This window comes from Nyctereutes procyonoides, unplaced genomic scaffold (genome assembly GCF_905146905.1).
Source record: "Nyctereutes procyonoides isolate TBG_1078 unplaced genomic scaffold, NYPRO_anot_genome, whole genome shotgun sequence".
Classification (NCBI taxonomy): Eukaryota; Metazoa; Chordata; class Mammalia; order Carnivora; family Canidae; genus Nyctereutes; species Nyctereutes procyonoides.
This window is the reverse complement of record NW_026575136.1, coordinates 22,600,182-22,620,910: the sequence shown is the minus strand read 5'-3', so window position 1 is coordinate 22,620,910 and position 20,729 is coordinate 22,600,182. Positions and strand designations below refer to the sequence as shown.

Sequence of the window (20,729 nt, the reverse complement as noted above, 5' to 3'; positions counted from 1 at the left end):
AAGTAGAAAAATGGCAATTAAGTATATACCTATCAATCATTACTTTGAATGTAAATGGACTACGTGCTCCAACCAAAGGACTAGGGTAACAGAATGGATAAAAAAGCAAGCTCTATCCAAATGCTGCCTACAAGAGACTTGTTTTAGACCTAAAGACACAGGCAGCTTGAAAGTGAAGGAATGGAAAAGCATTTATCACGTAAATGGAAGTGAAAAGAAAGCTGGGGTCACAATACTTATATAGGACAAAATAGAGTACAAAACAAAGACTGTAACAAGAGACAAAGGACACAATATGATGATAAAGGGAACAATCCAACAAGAAGATATAACAACTGCAAATATTTATGCACCAAACATGGGAGCACCCAAATACATAGAGCAGCTAACAACAAACATAAAGAAAGCAATCAATGATAATACAATAATACTAGGGGACTTTAATACCTCATTTACATTAATAGATCATCCGAACAGAAAATCAACAAGGAAACTGTGGCTTTGAATGACACATTGGACCAGACGGACTGAACAGATATATTCAGAACATTCCATCCTAAAACAGCAGAATACACATTCTTTTCAAGTGCACATGGGACATTCTCTAGAATAGATCACATGTTAGGCCACAAAACAAGACTCAACACATTCAAAAAGACTGAAGGGATAACATCTATTTTTTTCTGACCACAACACTACAAACTAGAAATCAACCAGAAGAAAAAATCTGGAAAGAACACAAATACATGGAAGTTAAATAACCTGCTACTAATCAATGAATGGGTCAACCAAGAAACTAGAGGAAATAAAAAAATACATGGAGACAAATTAAAATGGAAAAATAACAGTTCAAAATCTTTGGGATGCAGCAAAAGCCATTATAAGAGGAAAGATTATTGGGGATCCCTGGGTGGCGCAGCGGTTTGGCACCTGCCTTTGGCCCAGGGCCCGATGCTGGAGACCCGGGATCGAATCCCACATCAGGCTCCTGGTGCATGGAGCCTGCTTCTCCCTCTGCCTGTGTCTCTGCCTCTCTCTCTCTCTCTCTCTCTCTCTCTCTCTCTCTCTGTGTGTGTGACTATCATAAATAAATAAACATTAAAAAAAAAAAAAAAGAAAGATTATTGGGCAGCCCCAGTGGCTCAGCAGTTTAGTGCCACCTTCAGCCCAGGGCCTGATCCTGGAGACCCAGGATCAAGTCCCACTTTGGGCTCCCTGCAGGGAGCCTGTTTGTGTCTCTGCCTCTCTCTCTCTCCCTCTCTCTCTCTCTCTCTCTCTCTCTCTCTCTGTGTGTGTGTGTCTCATGAAGAAATAAACTTAAAAACAGGGAAGATTATAATAAAACAGGCCTCACTGGATATTATGCTACATGTTGGCAAAGTGAATTTAAATAAAAAATAGTAATACAGGCCCACCTCAAGAAACAAAAAAAAAATCTCAAACCTAACCTTACAGCTAAAGGAGCTAGAAAAAGAACAAACAAAGCCTGAAACCTGTAGAGAGAAAGAAATAATAAAGATTAGAGCAGAAACAAACAAAATAGAAAATCTATACAAACCCAATAGAATAGATTAATGAAGCCAGGAGGAGCTGGTTCTCTGAAAAGATCATCAAAATTGATAGACTTTTAACTGGATGAGAGAGAGAGAGAGAGAGAAGACTCAAATAAAATCAGAACTGAAGGAGTAGAAATAACAACTGACACCACAGAAATACAAAAGATTATAAGAGAATATTATGAAAACTTGTATGTCAACAAACTGAACAATCTAGAAGAAATAGATAAACTCCTAGAAACATATAATGTCCCAAAACTGATCCAAGAATAATTAGAAAATTTGAACAGACTGATTATCAGCAAAGAAATTGAACAAGCAATTAAAAAACTCCCAACAAGATATCAGAAAGGGACACAGAACATAAAGACTTCTAACTCTGGGAAATGAACTAGGGGTGGTGGAAGGGGAGGAGGGCGGGGGGTGGGGGTGAATGGGTGATGGGCACGGAGGGGGACACTTGACGGGATGAGCACTGGGTGTTATTCTGTATGTTGGTAAATTGAACACCAATAAAAATTAATTTATAAAAAAAAAATAAATAAAAAAAAAATAAATAAATAAATAAAAAACTCCCAACAAAGAAAAATCTAGGACCAGACAGCTTCATAGGTGAATTTTATCAAACATTTAAAGAAGAGTTTTATATCTATTCTTTTCAAACTATTCCAAAAAATAGAAGACGAAAGAAAACTTCCAAATTTTATTCTATGAGGCCAGCATTATCCTGATAACAAAACCAGATAAAAACACTACAAAAAAATGAGAACTACAAGCCAATATCTCTGATGAAGGTATATTCAAAAATCCTCAACAAAATATTAGCAAACCTAATCCAACAATATATCAAAAAAATAAATAATTCACCAGGATCAAGTGGGATTTACTCTTGGGATGAAAAGGTGGTACAGTGTTTGCAAATCAGTCAATGTGAAACATTATATCAATAAGAGAAAGGCTAAAAATCATATAATCATTTCAATAGACACTGAAAAAGCATTTGGCAAAGTACAACATTCATTCATGATAAAAACCTTCAACCAAGTAGGCTTAGAAGGAACACACCTGAGCATAATAAAGGCCATAAATGAAAAACCCACAACTAACATCAATGGTGAAAAACTGAGAGCATTTCCCTTAAGACTAGAAACAAGACAAGGATGTCCATTCTCACTGTTCTTATTCAACATAGTATTAGAAGTCCCCGCCACAGCAATTGAGCAAGAAAAAGAAATAAAAGGCATTCAAATTGGTAAGGAAGAAGACAAGATTATGCTATTTGAAGGCGACATAATACCATATATAGAAAACCCTAAAGACGCCACCAAAAAAGAACTAGAACTGATAAATGAATTCAGTAAGGCTGCAGGATACAAAATCACTATAGAGGAATCTGTTGCATTTCTATACACTAATAATAAAGTAGGTGGAAGAGAAATTAAGAAAACAATCCCATTTATAATTGCATTGAAAATAAGAAGACACTTAGGAATAAACTCAACCAAGGAGGTGAAAGACCTGTACCCTGAAAACTATAACACCTTGATAAGAGAAACTGAAGATAACACAAACGGAAAGATATGCCATTCTCATGGCCTGGATCGGAAGAACAAATATTTTTAACATGTCCACATTACCCAAAGTAATCCACAGGTTTAATGCAATCCTTATCAAAATACTAACAGCATTTTTCACAGAATTAGAACACATAACCTTAAAATTCATATGGAACCACAAAAGACCCTAAATAGTCAAAGCAATCTTGAAAAAGGAAAAACTGGAAGTATCACAATCCCAGATATCAAGACGCACTACAAAGCTGTAGTAATCAAAACAGTATGGCATTGGCACAAAAATAGACACATAGATGAATAGAACAGAATAGAGAACCCAGAAATAAATCCACAACTATGCAGTCGACTAATCTTCGACAAAGGAGGCAAGCATACACAATGGGAAAAAGATAACCTCTTCAACAAATGGTGTTGGGAAAACTGGAGAGCTACATGCAAAGAATGAAATTGAACCACTTTTTTCCACTCCATACATAAAAGTAAAATGAGTTAAAGATGTAAATATGAAGCCTAAAACCATAAAAAGAATAGAACACAGGCAGTAATTTCTCTGACATTGGCTACAGCAACATTTTTCTAGATATGACTCTGCCGACAAAGGAAACAAAAACAAAACAACAACAACAAAAATAATTATTGAGACTACATCAAAATAAAAGTATTCTGCCCACCAGAAGAAACAACAAAACTAAAAGATAACCTACTGAATGGGAGAAGATATTTTAAAAAATATCTGATAAAGAGTTAATATCCAAAACATGTAGAGAACTTATACAACTCAATATCCCAAACCCAAATAATCCAATTTAAAAATAGCAAAAGACATGAACAGACATTTCTCCAAACAAGACATCCAGGTGGCCATCAGAAACACGAAAAGGTGTTCAGTATCACTCCTCATCAGGGAAATGCAAATCAAAACCACCATGAGATATCACCTCACACCTGTCAGAATGGCAAAAAAACAAAAACAAAAACAAAAACAAAACAAAACAAAAAAACCCCCACAAGAGACAAATATTAGTGAGGATGTAGAGAAAAAAGAACCCCTTGGCACCACAGGTGGGAATGCAAACTGGTGTAGCTACTGTGGAAGACAGTATGGAGCTTCCTCAAAAAGTTAAAAATAGGGCAGCCCCGGTGGCACAGCAGTTTAGCACCGCCTACATCCCAGGGTATGATCCTGGAGACCTGGGATCGAGTCCCACGTCGGGCTCCCTGAGTGGAGCCTGCTTCTCCCTCTGCCTGTGTCTCTGCTCCTCTCTCTCTCTCTGTGTCTCTCATGAATAAAAAAATTTTTTTAATTAAAAAAATTTTTTTTAAAGTTAAAAATAGAACTGCCCTATGACCCAGTAATTCCACTACTTGTTATTTACCCAAAGAATACAAAAACACTAATTTGAAAAGATATATGCACCCCGATGCTGACTGCAGCAATATCTACAATAGCCAATGATGGAAGCAACTCAAACGTCCATTGATAGACGACTGGATAAAGAAGATGTGGCATAGTTGCACAATGGAATATGACTCCACCATGAAGAAGAATGAAGTCTTGTCATTTGCAACCACACAGATGGAGCTAGAGAGTATCATACTAAGTGAAATAAGTCAGAGAAAGACGAATACCATACGATTTCACTTATATGTGGAATTTAAGAAACAAAGCAAGAGAAGGAAAAAAGAGACAAACCAAGAAACAGATGTTAACTCTAGAGAACATACTGATGGTCACCAGAGGGGATGTGGGCGGGGGAGATGGGCGAAATAGGTGAAGGGGATTAAGAGTACACGTATGATGAGCACTGAGTAATGTTTAGAATTGTTGAATCACTATATTGTACACCTGAAACTAATACAACGCTGTATGTCAACTCTACTGGAATTAAAATGAAAAATAAAATCAATAACGGGATTGAGCTAGCGAGAAATGCACTTCTTGTCCTTCAGCCTTTAAGTTTTCCTTCCTGGAGCGTGAAGTTGTTAGCTGGAGCTCTAGCAATCACACTGCGACCATGAGGACAGCACAGAGTGGCCATCTCTAGGAGGGAGGACTCAAATTGCTGAGGACATTATAGAGCCACTGCCCTACTCCTAGGCTTTTCACTTCCTGATTTTTTTTTTTTTATTAAAGGAGAGAAAAAGAAAGTTCCAGTTTGTCTAAATCACTTGATACTGGGTACATACTGTTATGTAAGCTTTTCCTGTTTAAAAATACAGTTTCAAAGTCATTCAAAATAGAGGATCTTGTTAATACCTTCCCTAACCATGGGGCCCACTTTTGGCTGCACATTAGAGTCACCTAGTGCACCTTAAAAATGTCCACGGCTGGGTCCCCCTCTTGAGTAATTGTTCTGGGGCATGGCCTGAGCAATGCGGTCTTTAAAACCCTCAGAGGGAGTCTGATGTGCAGCTGAGGTTGAGAAGACTACGTTGTTCTCTTTTTCAAGGCAAGAGTAACTGGTTGATTGATCCCCTCCGTTGCTTTCTCATTAAACACTAATAAGCACCACAGCGGGCCAGGCTCTGGGCTCAGGGATCCATCTGAGGCACCTGGGGGATGTTAAAACCGGGGCTGCTGGGACTCTGCTTTAAAGGGTCTGGAGTGGGCCAGAGAATTTGCATTTCTAGCAAGCTCCCAGGTGACACAGGTGACACAGGTCAGCTCAGCTGAGGTTTCTTTTGTCCCTAAGCTGCTGCTTCTCTGACCTGTTCTGGTTCTGCTACCCCACCAGGCCCCATGGGCCCTCTGGTTCGTTTTACTCTTCTCGCTCTATTGAAAGCAGAACAAAAAGCTTGTTCCCTTTTAAAAGGTGAACCTTTTTTAGGTAGTAGCACCCTAGAAGCTTATGCAAATACTCTTCCCCTCCTCATTTGTCCAAAAAAAACTCTACTTGTCTTCCAAGTTTCCATTTAGGGGTCACTTCCTCCAGGAAGTCTTCCTTTGAGTCCCCAAGTCTATGCCCTCAGAGACCCTGATACTTCTATCCCCTCGTACTTGGGTGCAATTGCTCTCCTGAAGATGGAAATCTGTTTTATCTCCATATCCCCAGGACCTGGTACAGGGTGGGCACTCAGGCAATATTTTTCCTGCACGAAGGAAGGAGGGTGACTTCAGGCAGGTTGGGCCTCTGCTCCCCGTAGAGAGGAACTGGGGCTGGTCCCAGCTGAAGCCGGAGCACACAGATGCCCTGGTGTGTCCCTTGTGACCCAAAGACCACCCCCCAAACACCCGAAGCTCAAATCTGCCCTGTTTACCCCTCTCTCGAGACCCCTCTCTCTATAAGCTTAGGTCACATCATCCCCACGTCCTCTGACTCCAAGCCTAACCCTGCCCCTATTTCTCCCTTCCTCACCCTCCAAACATACTCTGCTTTGTGGGACATTCGGTGTTATCTTGCCAGCCCCTCTAAACCTACTGTCATTTCTACATTTTGTTCTGAAATTCACAGCCAAGAAGTAGCTGCTTAGAGCAATGGTTCCCAGCGGGTGGGAGTCTGTCCCCATGGCTGTGGCTGGAGATGTTTTTGGTTGTCACGGCACAGGGGATGCTGGAGACGTGGGGCAGGTGGAGCCTGGGGATGCTGGAGACATGGGGCAGGTGGAGCCTGGGGATGCTGCTCAACACCCTACAGGGCTCAGGTTGCCAGGGACCAAGAATTCTCCAGGCTGCATGTCTGCAGGCCGCAAGGGCTCGCTTCCCTTCCAAGGCCTCACTGAGAAGGCAGATGACCCTGTGGTGGGGCCAGTGGGGGGCGGGCAGGGGGAGGAGGGTTGGGGGGGCAGCCAGGGCAGGGTCAGCTCTGTAACTGGGCTGGGCCCCAGAAGCCTGAGGCTCTCAACAGGTGGTGCAGCACAGGGCGCACCTCGGGGCGGGCCCCAGGGCCCCAGGACCCAGCGGAGGCCTCCCTCGCAGCCTCAGACAGAGCCGCACAGCTGCCGCCTCAGGCGGGAGCTGCTTGGGAAGCTCGCCCTCCTGGGAGGGGAAGCCTGCAAAAGGGGGCGCCTCCAGGAAGGGCTCCCACTTCCTCTGCGAAATGAGCAGGGGCCCTGGCAGGAAACCAATCCCACACACAGATGCTGGTCAGAAGATGTAAATCAGGCCTCAGGCTCAAAGGAGGGCATTTCAAGCCTTCCTGCCAGGCCCCCCGCAGGGACAGTGTTGGGTTAGAGGCCACGTGCAAGGTTCAGCCCAGCACTTTGTGTTGCCCCAAAGGACACAGCTGCTGCAGAGCAGCCACAGGGGGGCCTGCTGGCTGCACGGGAGCCTGGGATGTGTTTACCCTGTTTCAGTATGTGGCGGGAGGGAGGAACCTTCTAGAGGTAGAGGACATCCCAGTGGAACCAGCGTGAGCACTCAGGACACAGAATGCTCGAGATGCTGGAGAGCAGAGGCCAGCCCACGGCGCTGCTAACAGTCTAGAGGGCTGGCGTGGGCTTCAGCGAGCGGACTCAGTCGCTTGCGATCACGGCACCTCAGCTTTCTGAGGGTGGAAGACCCTCTTGACGATCGGATAGCAGCTCTGGACGCTCATCCTAGAAAGATGCATCCCTGTATAAAATGTCACGGTTGTCAGCCTCAGGGGTCAAAGAACCACCCTGATTCCACCCCTGGGCCCAGGATTACGCATCCACCCTTACTACGAGAAATGGCACCATCTCAGGTTGGCATCTGGCACGAGCTATCCGGAGTGTAGATGTTCAGATGATTAACTACAAGGTGTTTGGCAGGAAAAGAGGCCAGTGGATGCCAGAGACAGACAGCTATGTAACTGTAGCAGGACCAGGGTGGGCTAAAGGAAGACATTGGTCGTCATATGGTCCAACGAGTAGGGACACAGCCCTGGAGACACGCACAAGACCCTTGACTCTACCAACCACTTATTTATCCAACAAATATTCATCACAAACCTGCCGTGTGATCAGCACTGTTCTGTGAGCAAGGAGACAGCGAGGTCCCTGCTCCCATGTGCCTAACCTTCTAGTATAGACACGGAATATAAATAAATAAGTAATGTCAGGAGGTGAAGAGTGCTATGCTGGGGGAAAAGGCTTCAGTGAAAGGCAACTTTGAATTGAAACAAGAACGAGGTGAAGGAAGGAGGTATGCATGGATCTGGGAGGCAGGGTCTGGAGACAGAGCAGTAAGTACAAAGGTCCTGAGGCAGAATGACATTTGGCATGTTTGGGGAACAGCAAGGGAGGGGGGAATGGTGTGGAGTGAGCAAGAGGAAGGGAAGGAAAAAGTTGAGGTCTGTCTGAAAGGCCTGGATGGGATCCTTGGGTTTTATTTCCAATGGGATGGGAACCCATTGAAGGATCTCGAGCAGGAGAGTGACATGATCTAACTTAGGTTTTAAAAATGAATCAGCTTCTGATGGAGAAAATAAATGGGCATAGTCAACGCTCTCATTAAAGTAACAATCAGTTTTATTCCCTTATCAGATAAATTATTTACTTTTCATTGGTCTCGATCTGAGGTCAGCAAACTTTTTCTATAAATGGCCAGACAGTAAATATTCTAGGCTTTTGGAGCCATATGGCCTCTGTCAGAACTACTCAACTTTGTCACTGGAGTGTGAAAGCAGCCATAGACAATATGCAAATGAGTGAGCCTGGCTGTGTTCCAGGTGACAACCATCCCAATTTGCCTGGAACTGAGGGGTTTTCAAGGATCTAAGATGTTCAGTGCCAAACTGGGAGAGTCTGGGCAAATGGGAACAGCTATAAATTCCAATAAAACTTTATTTATGGATGCTATAATTTGAATTGCATATAAATTGCGCATATCACGAAATAGTATTCTTCTTTGGACTTTTTTCCTTCAATAATTTAGAAAATATAGAAACCATGCTTAGTTCATATAAAAACAGGCAGCCAGGGTCTCCTGAGTGGCTCAGCTGGTTAAGTGTCTAACTTTGCCTGAGTGGTGATCTCAGGGTCCTGGGATGGAGGCCCACGTCAAGGCACCATGCTCAGGAGAGAGTCTGCTTCTTCTTCTCCCTCTCCTTCTGCCCCTCTTCTCAGTAATGCTCTCTCTCTAATAAGTAAACAAAATCTTTAAAAAAAAGGAGGGGGGCAGGCAGTCATCTGAATTTGGCCCACAGGCTGTAAGTTGTCAACCCCTGGTCTTGATGATCCATCAGCAAAATGCATGACCCTAAAATAAGGGTGGTCATCATGTCTGCCCTCTTCATGTGTCCCTCATCCATCCTGCTGCCAGGGACCAGGGATGCCAGCCCCTGCTTGCCTCTCCAGCCTAATCTTTTGCTCAGGGATCCAAACTGGAGAGACAGGGAAGGAGAAGTTATGTGGTAGCATGTGAAGAAACTGAAAAGACACCAAAAGGTGGTAGGCAGGGGGAGACCCCTAAGTAGCAGGGCCCACGCTGAGACCCCAGAATTAGCAGAAGACATGAGAAAACAGTTATAGGTAAGCAGAAACTGTAAGCGAGGATGCATACAGATATGATAGCAGGAAGAGCAGATAAAGGGAACCAGTGAGTCACCATAATGGTTGAGGCTTTATTTATTTTTATAGCCTTGGGGGTGACCAGATACCCCAGTCTCTGGAGCACTGACTTCGGAGAACCCAACTATCTGCCACAAGGCCTTATCTGGTGATTGGGAGCTTCTGTGTGATTCCTGACCCTTTACGATGTGTGGCCCCTTCCAAAAACCTTTCCCCAGCTCAGGCCTTGTACGCAGCAGATGCGGAAGAAAACATCGCTGTAAGAATGAATTACTTGAGATAATCTAAGAAAAAATTGCTTCTTGCAGTCAAAATTTCCTAACACACAACCTACATTTTGGGGTGGTTATTTGTGGCCACCTCCTTTGGTTCACACAGAGTGGCCCTTGCCATATTTTCTCCAACCCAGCATATAGCTTGCTCTAATTGCTGAGCCAAAGATCCAATTGGAGTAGCCCAAGCTCATGCAGAGATATAGGAGAGACCAGGAAAATCTCAGACATAGGGTGTCAGCGCTCAGTGAGAGAAACTAAACACAGCCTCTGGCCCACTCAAAGAGTGGGAGATAACTCTCTGACTTCTTTGTATCCAGCTGCGATTGGAAGTCAAGTGGAAAAGCAAGACAAGATGTGCTGCAAAGAAGACAGGCAGCCTTAAGAAACGGGAAGGGCTTTAATTAGCTCTTGTCTGGGCTAAACGGGCCAGAAAAGTGAAAAAGGAATGACTTATTCTCTAGAAAGAACAAGATTAGTTCTTGTCTGGTGTACTTAGCAGGTATCAACAGACACTCGATAAAACAATGTCTTCCACTTCTCTCTCCCTCCCCTTCAAGCCTTTGAAAATTTACTTTATCAAAATTGTAGCCGAACTGTGTTGTCAGGGAAGTTCCGAGTGCAATCAGTTTGGACTAGTGAGGTAGCCAACTTGAAATCCTTTGGAACCACTCATGTTACGCACATCCCACCACGAGGGGGGCAGTATGCCAAATAGAGTGTGGCCCCGGGGTTCAAAGTGCTGGTCAACAGGAAGATGGTACCCTTCAGCCCAAGGTGGAGATCAGAGCCCTGGCTTTTCCCTGATTCAAAAAGTAAAAGAAAATAAAATCCCAGTTGAATGAGGCTTTAAAGGCATTATATCCAGCTCCTTTGAGAAATTAAAATTCTTCACAAACATGTGTCCCACAAACGTACATACACACACATGCACCTGCCCCAGTTATTTGCCAAACAGCACAACGTGCTTCTTTTATTTAAAAGGTGATCTTTTTCTGTCGATGTTTGGCTTCATTTCTGAAGGGGAAAATCCCGGCCGAATGAATTCCAGGTTCATGGTTCACTTGCTCTCTGGAGGAGCTTCCTGGGGAATGATATGGAAACTTGAAGGTAAGTAACTCAGGTGGAAACTTGCTGTGGTGAACACTTCTATCCTTCACTGGCCAAGGTCACCAATTTCTCTTTAATTGGGTGGCTGCCTGGAGCACCAGAGTGCTTCTGCCCCAGAGAGACTGTCTCCTCGTGTGTGCCTTTCTCACCTGCCACAGATGGTACTTTCTTCTTAAAGGTCCCCATGACATCCATGCCTACTTCAAAGAATCTGAGGCTCAGCACTGCTATCACTCATTTGCCTGTGTCCTCACCGAGTTGCCAAGACTATATGTTGGAGGAAGCATCTTCAGCCTAACGCCTGACACATAGAAGGAGCACATGGCTGAACGTTGGTTGAATGAATGACTGAGTGCATGACTGTCTTACCCATCATTGCATCCCACGCAGTGTTTAAGTATTCTAAGCACAGAATGAATTTATGTTGCATCAGTCCATTTTTGAGAACATATTTGGCGACCCTGCTGTCTAAAGCAGGCTATCTTGTGACCAAGCCCTTTGGAATTTGCAGAAGCCAACTACTCTTTTTGTAAACTTGGATGTGTTTTGGAACTTTTCCTTTTCCTTCTGAAAGCTTCGGAGAGAACTTGGGTATCAAAGAGAAGAAATGGTGCGTATTGGGTCCATGGGTTTGTACCCAACGGCTTCCTTGAGCCTGCCCCAAGGGAGGGGCAGCTGGGGGGGGTGCATTCCAAGGCGGCCAGGGACAGGCTTTCTGTGGGAGGGAAGGAGGAAGCAATGGAGGAATGGACCCAATGGCCCTCTGGTGTGAGGATGAACACAGTCTGTGTTGTGAAAGACAACCAGCTCACATCTTACCCAGCTCCTTGAGAAATGCAAATTCTTCACACACATAACTGTAAAGTGTCCTAGTTTACTCCTTGCCCCCTGCTAAGGGCCCTGGGCACATCCTCTGCAGCTCACCATACTGCCAGGTGGCAAAGTAAAAGCAGCAAGATCTTCAGGTACAGCACTGCCACCTGATGCAACAAAATATCCTTTATCTACAGCCTGTTGACCACTCAACTTCAAAATCAATAAGAGTGACGGATGCCCGGATGGCTCAGTGGTTGAGCGCCTGCCTTCGGCTCAGGGCCTGATCCTGGAGTCTCAGGATCGAGTCCTGCATTGGGCTTCCTGCAGGGAGCCTGCTTCTTTCCCTGCCTGTGTCTCTGCCTCTCTTTTTGTGTCTCTCATGAATAAATAATCAAAATCTTGAAAAAAAAAATCAAGACGAGTGATTATTTTCCAGATAGTAACAAAAAGGGATGATAATGTTAAAGATCAGTGTTTCTTCATCTGGAAAGAAATGAAGGCCATAACGAAAGCCTCTGAATACCCTGTTGATGGCTCTGTGGTGGCATCCAGGACCCTGAGATCACTGTCCAACGACTAGATTGAGATCAGGTCAGGGAAGGGACCCAGTCTTCTTCTTCGTGTCCCCAGAGCTCAGTACAATACCAGGCACAAAGTAACCAGACAACCCATGTCTTTCCAGTGAATAGCTCCTGATGCAGGAAAGGGGTAGTATACACATGGACCCATCCTTCGAATTCTAGAATTCCACACTAGGGATTGTTTCTCTAAAACCTGAAGGAGCCATTCTCAGAGGAACTAAAGGAAAGGGGACTTTACATGGCATCCTGTCCCTCATTCAGCAAGTGCCGCTTGACTTTCTTTTGTACCTACTCTTGGCAGGCAGCAACCACAGAACACAGGGATGAAGGGATTAAGCCTGAGTCCAGCTTGGCCACAGGCCAGTTGAACGGCCTTGGGCATGTCCCTGAACCTTTCTGGGCTTCAATTTCCTCATTGAAACAAAGCCTAAACTGGTGCATAATTCTAACATTCTAGCAGGATCTGATTTAAAAAATAGGCAGCCTGGGTGGCTCAGCAGTTTAGCACCACCTTCAGCCCAGGGCCTGATTCTGGAGACCCAGGATGGAGTCCCACGTCGGGCTCCCTGCATGGAGCCTGCTTCTCCCTCTGCCTCTCTCTCTCTCTGCGTCTCCCATAAATAAATAAATAAATAAATAAATAAATAAATAAATAAATAAATAAATAAATAAATAATATATATCCAGTAGAAAATACAGATTTAAGAAGAGTTCAGAAAAAATGTGTAGAATAGCCATCTGCATCTGGTTAACTGCTATGCTAGGTCACAAAACCTCCTCCAGGGATGGACGGGACACTGGACAGCCCCTAAGTGGCAGCTGTCATGTTCAAGATACACATTGTACTAAGATGAAAGGATGCATATGGCCTTGCAGGCCTGGCTCACAAAGCAAAGTAAGATCTGGGTCCTGGGGAGGAAAACATCTCAATGTGGCCACGTGGGTGCCTCTCAACTCGACTGTGATCTTAACTGCACTTCCAAGTGGACCTTTTCATCTTTCTGGCTATATTCAGAGTCATTAAGTGTCCCCAGGAATGCTTTATAAGAGAACCATGGCAGGAATTATGCCAGGGGCAGTAGGAGAGATGAAAGCAGAGCTGGAGAAGGATGCCATAATCAGAGATTTGGAGCAGTGGGGTTGTAGAGTAGTTGGCTCTAAAAGAGGAGTGGGAGGTTTGCCTTCTGTGTGTTCATTAGAGATCTCTAGAAAGAATGGATCCCCGGTCCTGGATGCAGAACTAACCCAGGCAGGAACCATAATAAGCCATTTCGTGAGCCAACCTATTAGAAAGGATATAGAGTGTCCTTCCTTTTGCTTCCTGTTGGATTCTATATAAACAAAATCTCAGGGCAAATGGCAACGAGGAAAAGGAATGCCTGAGGCCATTTCTGGGTCGTCCCTGAGCCTGAGAACACTCTGCAGCCTGAGGCTCTGAGCCAGCGAGTGCCACATCAGTTGGCTGGTCACTCCCTGTCTGGACAGCTTGGCCATCCCCTTCCAAACCCCAACACAGCCATTTAGACGTCCCTTTCTTTCCACTTCATGATTATGGTTGTTTCGCGGTGTTTGACTTTCTCTGCATTAGGAACGCTCACAGGGAAAGGTTGTCATCTGAGTTATCTTTTTCAGTCTAGGGGCTCTCCCTCAGAGTCCCCTGACAAACAGCCAGGGAGCCAACTTCTACTTAGCCGCAGTTGTGAAGCATGATAAGCAAGGACGGCCACAGGTGAAGGATAGAGCTGCAGATTTCAGAGACCCATGGGGGCTGTGGTTGCATTTCTAGAAAATCCCAGGATCATTCTCAGTCTCAGCTTGTCATCTCTGGAAGGAACCCCCAACCTGTCATCTTTGCCCTGTGTTGCATGGATCAGACAAAAGAGTGTGCGTAGGGGGCACTTGTACAACACAGAGCCCTTGATCACTTCTCCTTCAGTCACACGCAGAAGGATGTCAGCATATTACTTATTTCAAGGGGGCTGGTTCTCTTCTTGACAGCAAACAATGCCAGAAGGAAAGAAGTAGAAGATGGAGGGAGATGCAGAGCAGGAAGGAATGGACAAAAGCTTCTCAGCACCTTGGAGCCTTTACAGTGTATCATAGATGTGTGGACTGCACTCATGTGGTGCTTTTCAGCAGGGGACTTAGAGTTATTTTGCAAAGTTCTGCTTGTTTAGATCCCTAATAAATAGAACTGGAGCAATCAGAATGGTCCCAGACAGAAAGTGAGCCAGGGAATGCCTGTTTCTGAAAGTGATGTCAGATGCATTTAATTTGAAAGTATCCCCAGGGCCTGGAGCAGAACCGGACACATGGGAGCCTCTCAATACAGATTTGTTTGATAAATGAATGGCTGAATGATTGAACGGACTTATTTCTGATGGTTGCTCCAAACCTTTCAATCTGATTAAACATCTACTAGTTCATGTAGCCACGTCGAGGGAAAGAAGCTTTAGCCCAGCACAAAAAGAACCTACTCCTCACTTTAAACGCCTCTCCGAAAAAAAAAAAGTGTATTTCAATTGAGAACACCCCAGCTGGTCCAATTGTCCTGGAAGCTTGCTCGGGTTTAAAATGTTCAGATTTGCTCTGGCAACTCACACGTAGTTCATGTAAAATTTCCTGATGGCAATTCATTGAAACATAAGGAAAAGGACTTGGTGTACAAATTCAGTGATCAGCCCCGTAATTGGTTAAAATCAGTAGAAATCAAACATGTTCCAGAATTTCTGAAAGGTCAGTTAAGCCAGGTGTAGGTTTATCAGACAGTTGTTTTCTTCCAGTGGAAAGTGAGGCCCCGCATACTTTAATTTTGTTCCTATAAGTCTGTGGTTGGACAACCGAGGTTCAACCCGCTTTTTATTTTCCGGATCTAACACTTCCCTAACTATTCATTTCAACTCACCAAGCCTGGGTTGAACAGTTCCCACGTGCCTGGCCTTGTGCTGGGTGCTCTGGGGGACACGGCCATATTTTTTATTGACTCAGGAAAACAAAAAAATTCATCACCAGCTAACGTGTTTAACAACAGAGAACATCCGAGAGGCAAAGTTCGGATGACATGCTGCTTACAAGCACCAACGGGCCTGGATTTATTCAGTAATAACAACAGGACCGAGAACACTGTTGTAAGAGGAACCTCCCTGCCCATACCACGCGGATGCCAAGGCATTTATTGAGCGGAAGGATTGCCTAACAGTAGCTATTTAGTGTGATAATGGCGTTTGATAGTTTGGACACAAACACCATTGTCACACTCCACAGCTCTGCTAAGGAAAATCTGTAGCCGAGAGGGTGCTAACTCCACCTCTGCACTCCACCATTGCCACTGATCGCCATCAGGGAAACTTGCCAGCTTCATAAAGTGACCTGAACAGAGAAAAGAGGGATCATGAGTCAGGGGTTGGGGGGAGCATCTCGAGCCATGGAAAGAGATAAAACCACCAGGCTTCTGTGTCTGGAACAGTTGAAGGTAACAGAGGGACCCGTTGCCTGGTGTTCTGTTACCATCCCACGAAGGCCTCCCACCAATGGGACGGGACGGAAACTCCCTAATGGAAATGGAAACTCTGTTTGCAACAATTTTCTAAGAGGGTTAAGAGAGAAAGCATCCCTAGAGGGAATTGATTTTAGGAAACAAAGACTGAGTGAAAGGCCGTATTATCAACTGTAGGAATATGACCAGATTAACGGGCCCTCCTCACCTCCCACCCTTCCCTCCAACCCAATCTTTTGTCAGTAAATATAGTAAATTCTGCAGTCTAAGGAAATTAGAATGATTTTGTCTGGGGATATAGCATTTGGATGTGCTGTGATTTACTCTCAGAAACATCTATTGGATACCAAGGTATCCGATGGTGCTCAGATTTTAACTCTTACTTGCCTTGGTCATTTCCACCAAAGTAGAGGGTGAGACAAGAGGGGAGGTAAGAAAAGAAGAGAAAGGGAGAGAGGGGAGTGGTTCAATTTTTTTGTTTATAATATTCATTTTCCAGCAAAAGGGAGCCTCCTATGAATAAATCCCTTCTGTTTTCCTGGCTTTCCTGTTAAAAACTGATATATGAACTCTTTCCCACCATGGAGAGTGGGAGGAAATAAATCATTTGACCTAATCCTTTATTTTCCCCTAAATGCTAGAAAAGGGGAAGCTTGGGGGCCCGTTTATTTTTCCCCAGGGTAACTGAGATGTTAACCTTTGACCAGAGCTTTGCTTTGGCCATAGAATTAGCTCATTCTTAACAACTAAACATACACCATTCTACATTTTTTTCAGTAAAAACGGCTCTTATTCATATGCAGACCATGAAATCACCCTCTTTGACTCAGAATGTGTAGTTATTGGCACACTACAAAAGTCTCTTGGTCTTCAGGGGATGGGATGTTGAACCCTGCCTCTTTTCTCCCTTACCTTCTTGACGGTGTTGACTTCCTTATCCTCCTAGGAAATGACTGACTTCCTTTGGTTCCAGTCTGTGACTCTCACTTGCCCTGACAGGGTGTGGTCATTTGCAAGGTAGCAGGAGCGTGCCATTTGGCCCACTGGTACACCTGCTCTCTTCTGGGGGGAGCTCTTCACCTGGGCAGTTTTGGCGTGACTTGCACCAAATACAAACTCTAGAATTCCAGCTGGCCCCAGTCACGCCAACCCTTGGCACTCTGGGCACAGCCATGGTGGACATACTCTTGTGATTCTTCCCCAGAGCCGGGCTCATCTGCTTTGTCTTTGTCTGAGCAACTTACAACAGAAACCCTCACTTCCTGGTCACTTTTGTGATGTTGCTGACCATGACAAGAGGCTCCAGAAATCTCTTGGCCTCAGTTGGAAAGAGTCACTGGGTGGTGAACAATTCACTGGTTAGAAAGGTCCAGGGAGGACATGCTTGGAGAGCTGTCCGCGGGCAAGGGCTTGGGCCCATTTCACCTCTCAGGACTTGATGGCACTTCTCCAGGTGGGCTCTGTATGCTTGAGGTGTCTTAATAATCTGCAAATGAAAGAAAAGGAAAGGAAGAGTAAACAGAGAAGAGAGGAGAAAGTTAATGGGTTTCAGGTAAAGCTTACAAAACCCCTCCATTTATCAAAACCTCTATCTCTCTTGTCCAAGGAATTTATCTCAAGCAAAAAGCCCTTGGATTTGTAGAAAAGATTTTCTTTTCTACCGATTTCTATACAGATTTACCTATAAGGTTGTCCACGGAGGCACTGTTTATAATAGCAAAAAAGGCAAACAATCCAAATGATAGGAAAAGGGTAATAATATATTTATAACATAAACTAGTCACTTAATGTGACATTGTAGAAAAATGGCTGTTGACTTGGGAAGAGACTCAAGGTGTGTTACTGAATGAAGAAGCAGTTTACAGAACAGCAGACACAGTATGAGCTCTTTCCCGTGACAAATACATATACGCCCAGGGCAAAAGCATCAGATGTTAACCTTGTTATCTTTGAGTCGTAGAATCATTGTTCGTTTTTTCCTCCTTTTGCTCCTCAGCATTTATCAATCTCTGCAATTAACGTCGTACTTTTGTAATGAGAAAAATAATTAGAATTTAAACAATTTTTTAAACAGTGGATCTCGTAATGAAAATTCCTTCTTGCAAAACATTCTTTTGAAATAGGGAGGTTAGAGCTTCCACTGTTTTGTCGACAGGCTTGCAAAGTGAGTGCTGTGCAGAGAGATGAGCCTCAGGCTAATTTCCCAGCAAATTATTAGTGAAATACTTTAGTATGCAGAACAACAATTTTATGGTCTTATTGCACCCATCAATAAACACATATTTATTGAGTGCCTATTATGTTCTCAGACTTGTGAACAATATTTATTTATTTATTTATTTATTTATTTCTGTGAGTGATTTTTAAACGTGGTTATAACGGCCCTCATCTTTCACTGCATCTTTGTTTCTGCAGGAGAGGCTAAATTGTCAATCGGCAAAGCAGTTTAAACGAGCAAGTAGAATGTTTTCAGTTTTTTCAAATGTCATCCAATAACGTGCCCCTAGTGAAAAAATTACAAGTGGTTAATGCCAGGATCTACTGGGATATATTTTCTGAATTTCATGGTCATTTATCATTCTGCAGCTTAAAAAAAAAAAAGTCTTTTGTTCTATTATTTTCCAATTTGACAAGCGCATTTAAATAGTACCTGTTAATAAAGAACAGTGTTTATAAGCTGGTTGGGAAATAATGACACCTGTTACTTCCTGTAAAAAAAGTAATGCATCAGGCAAAGACGCTGGATGTTATCCAGAGTAATGTGCACAGATGCCAGCACCGTTTCCACAGCTTAGAAAAGACCTCCCCTTTTCTAAGGATCCTCCGTGAAGATCCTCTGCTTTACTTCCTGAGAGAGGTCAAGTACTACGCATTCCTAAATGCCTATCTATTAAAACTCAATTTCTGAGCAATGTCCGCATCTCCCTTCCCTCACCTGGACTGAACCTCTAGACATTTCTAGTTGCTGTGGTCAATTCAGAATGCAGTTTTCCCACTGAGCCTGTGGGTATGAAGAACAGGTCAGCTTGGTTTTGCTCCTTTGTTTATGCCATGGGTTTCTTTCCATAAATGGGGAGGGAGAGTTCATCAGGGAGGATGCCTTTGTAAGTCTAACCTTCTAGCAAATTCATCAGCCTGTGAGTATTCTGTGTGCCTCACAGCTCCTTGCAAGTTGATTCCAAAGTACCAGGGCAGGACTCCCTATTCTTTCTCATGTCAGATCTGGACATGAGCAGCTTGTCTGTGCTTTCAGATTTTATTTCCCAGGGGCTAAGAATGTTCTAGGGCCAACTGTGAGGACTGAAGTGCTACCAGGGTCTGTGAAGCGTCACCTTGCTACAAACCTAACCCATCAGCACCAAGAAAAGGGGGGAAAAAAGAGTTCTTAAAAAGCAGAAGATAAATGGAGATGCTTTTCCTTAATTCCAGATCCACATTTACTGTCATTTCAAACAGATGTGTTAGAGGCATCAATTTGATTCTTTTAGGCTGTTAGAGTCTCGATGAAGGCAAAGGAAGTCAGTAGCCTATGCCTGAGACTTGTCATTTTGAAAGTACATGGAAATTTCAAACTATAATGTTCTTGTCAACAGGGAGGAAAGGCACATTTCTTTTTCTTTCTTTCTTTCTTTTTCTTTTTTTCATTGAAATCCATCTACAAGGAAAATCTGGAAAGCTCCTTATGCCTGCATTTATTAGCCACGCTTATCGCCAACCAGGGGTGAAGGGGGAGGGGGAGGATCTTTGGGAAAAGTCTCAGGCAGGCCAGGGTCTCAAAAGACTCTTTTCAAAGAGAATTGTTGAGGCCAGAGGATTCCTAGGAACTGGTTTAATTCCTGGGCAAGTGTCTGTTTTGAGTGTCATCAAGGGAACAATGCTTCGGACAGAGGAACAACCCAGAGGCTGGCTTTTCAGGAGTTATCAGAGCGGGGCACAGGGAGCCTTGGGGCTGTGCTGGCCCCAAAGTACGGGGAAGGGGAAGGCGATTCCCGCTCCCCCCCCCCCCATTCCAATTATCCTGCTGTTGGGATCTTGTTGGAAGGCTTTGGTGTTAAGTCAGACCATCCTGAGACAGGAAGTGGCTCCATGTACCGCCACTCCAAGGATACAGAATAAAGTCCGGGCCGCCTCTGGGCCTCAACTCCTCCCTAGCTGTCCTTTCCTCCGCTTGGATGAGAGGAACCATCTGGAAGGACTCCCGTGTTCTCCGGCCTTCTGAAGAAACAGAGGAATCAAGGCAGACAGATCCAAATAGGCTGTGGTCAACGCTTCACGTGGCTCTGGTGCCATGTGGGCTTTTTGGAAACACCTGGGTGCAGAGCGCCCCCCGCTTCTCAGGGTTGGGGAGGTGGTCGGTGCTCGGGGAGGGGGTGCTTACCTGCCTGTCCACGCTGGGCTCCTCCAGGCCCGGGCCCTCTGGTCTCTGCGGGCTGTGCTGGGCGGCCGCGAACCCTGAGCTTCTGTGGGGGTTAGGCCTTCCCCTCTCCCTTTATGGGATCCAGGGTTTTAAAGTAAACAGTTCTTTCTCTCTCTGATAAGTCACATTAAATTATTGATTTGGAGGCAGGGAGGGCACGACCTTAGCCCGCTAAGTCATTGTCACCTTTGGCCAGGCTGGGAAGGCCAGCGCCCCCTCTGCCGGGTGGAGGCCTGAGGCCCAGCAGAAGGGGAGGCCGGTGGGGAAGGGAGGCCGTGGCGCCTGCTGAACTCGTCCTCCCCACACCCCCGGAAACCTGGACTTCTTTCCTTACACAAAGACTGCAGTTTATGACACTGTCACCTCCTCAGGTTTCTAGACTCGGAGAAGTCACTTGGTCACAGGAGACTATTAGTTTTATTAAATTAAATATATC

General features: G+C 44.5%; 1 long non-coding RNA gene across 1 annotated transcript; it reads right to left on the bottom strand.

The window, feature by feature from the left end:
- Positions 1-15,116: 15,116 nt before the first annotated feature.
- LOC129495528 (uncharacterized) lies at positions 15,117-20,357 on the bottom strand. Its single transcript, XR_008661543.1, has 3 exons — positions 20,255-20,357; positions 16,789-17,362; positions 15,117-15,749 (listed from the first exon to the last, which is right to left on the bottom strand). It is a non-coding gene; the product is annotated as an uncharacterized LOC129495528 (long non-coding RNA).
- Positions 20,358-20,729: the final 372 nt, after the last annotated feature.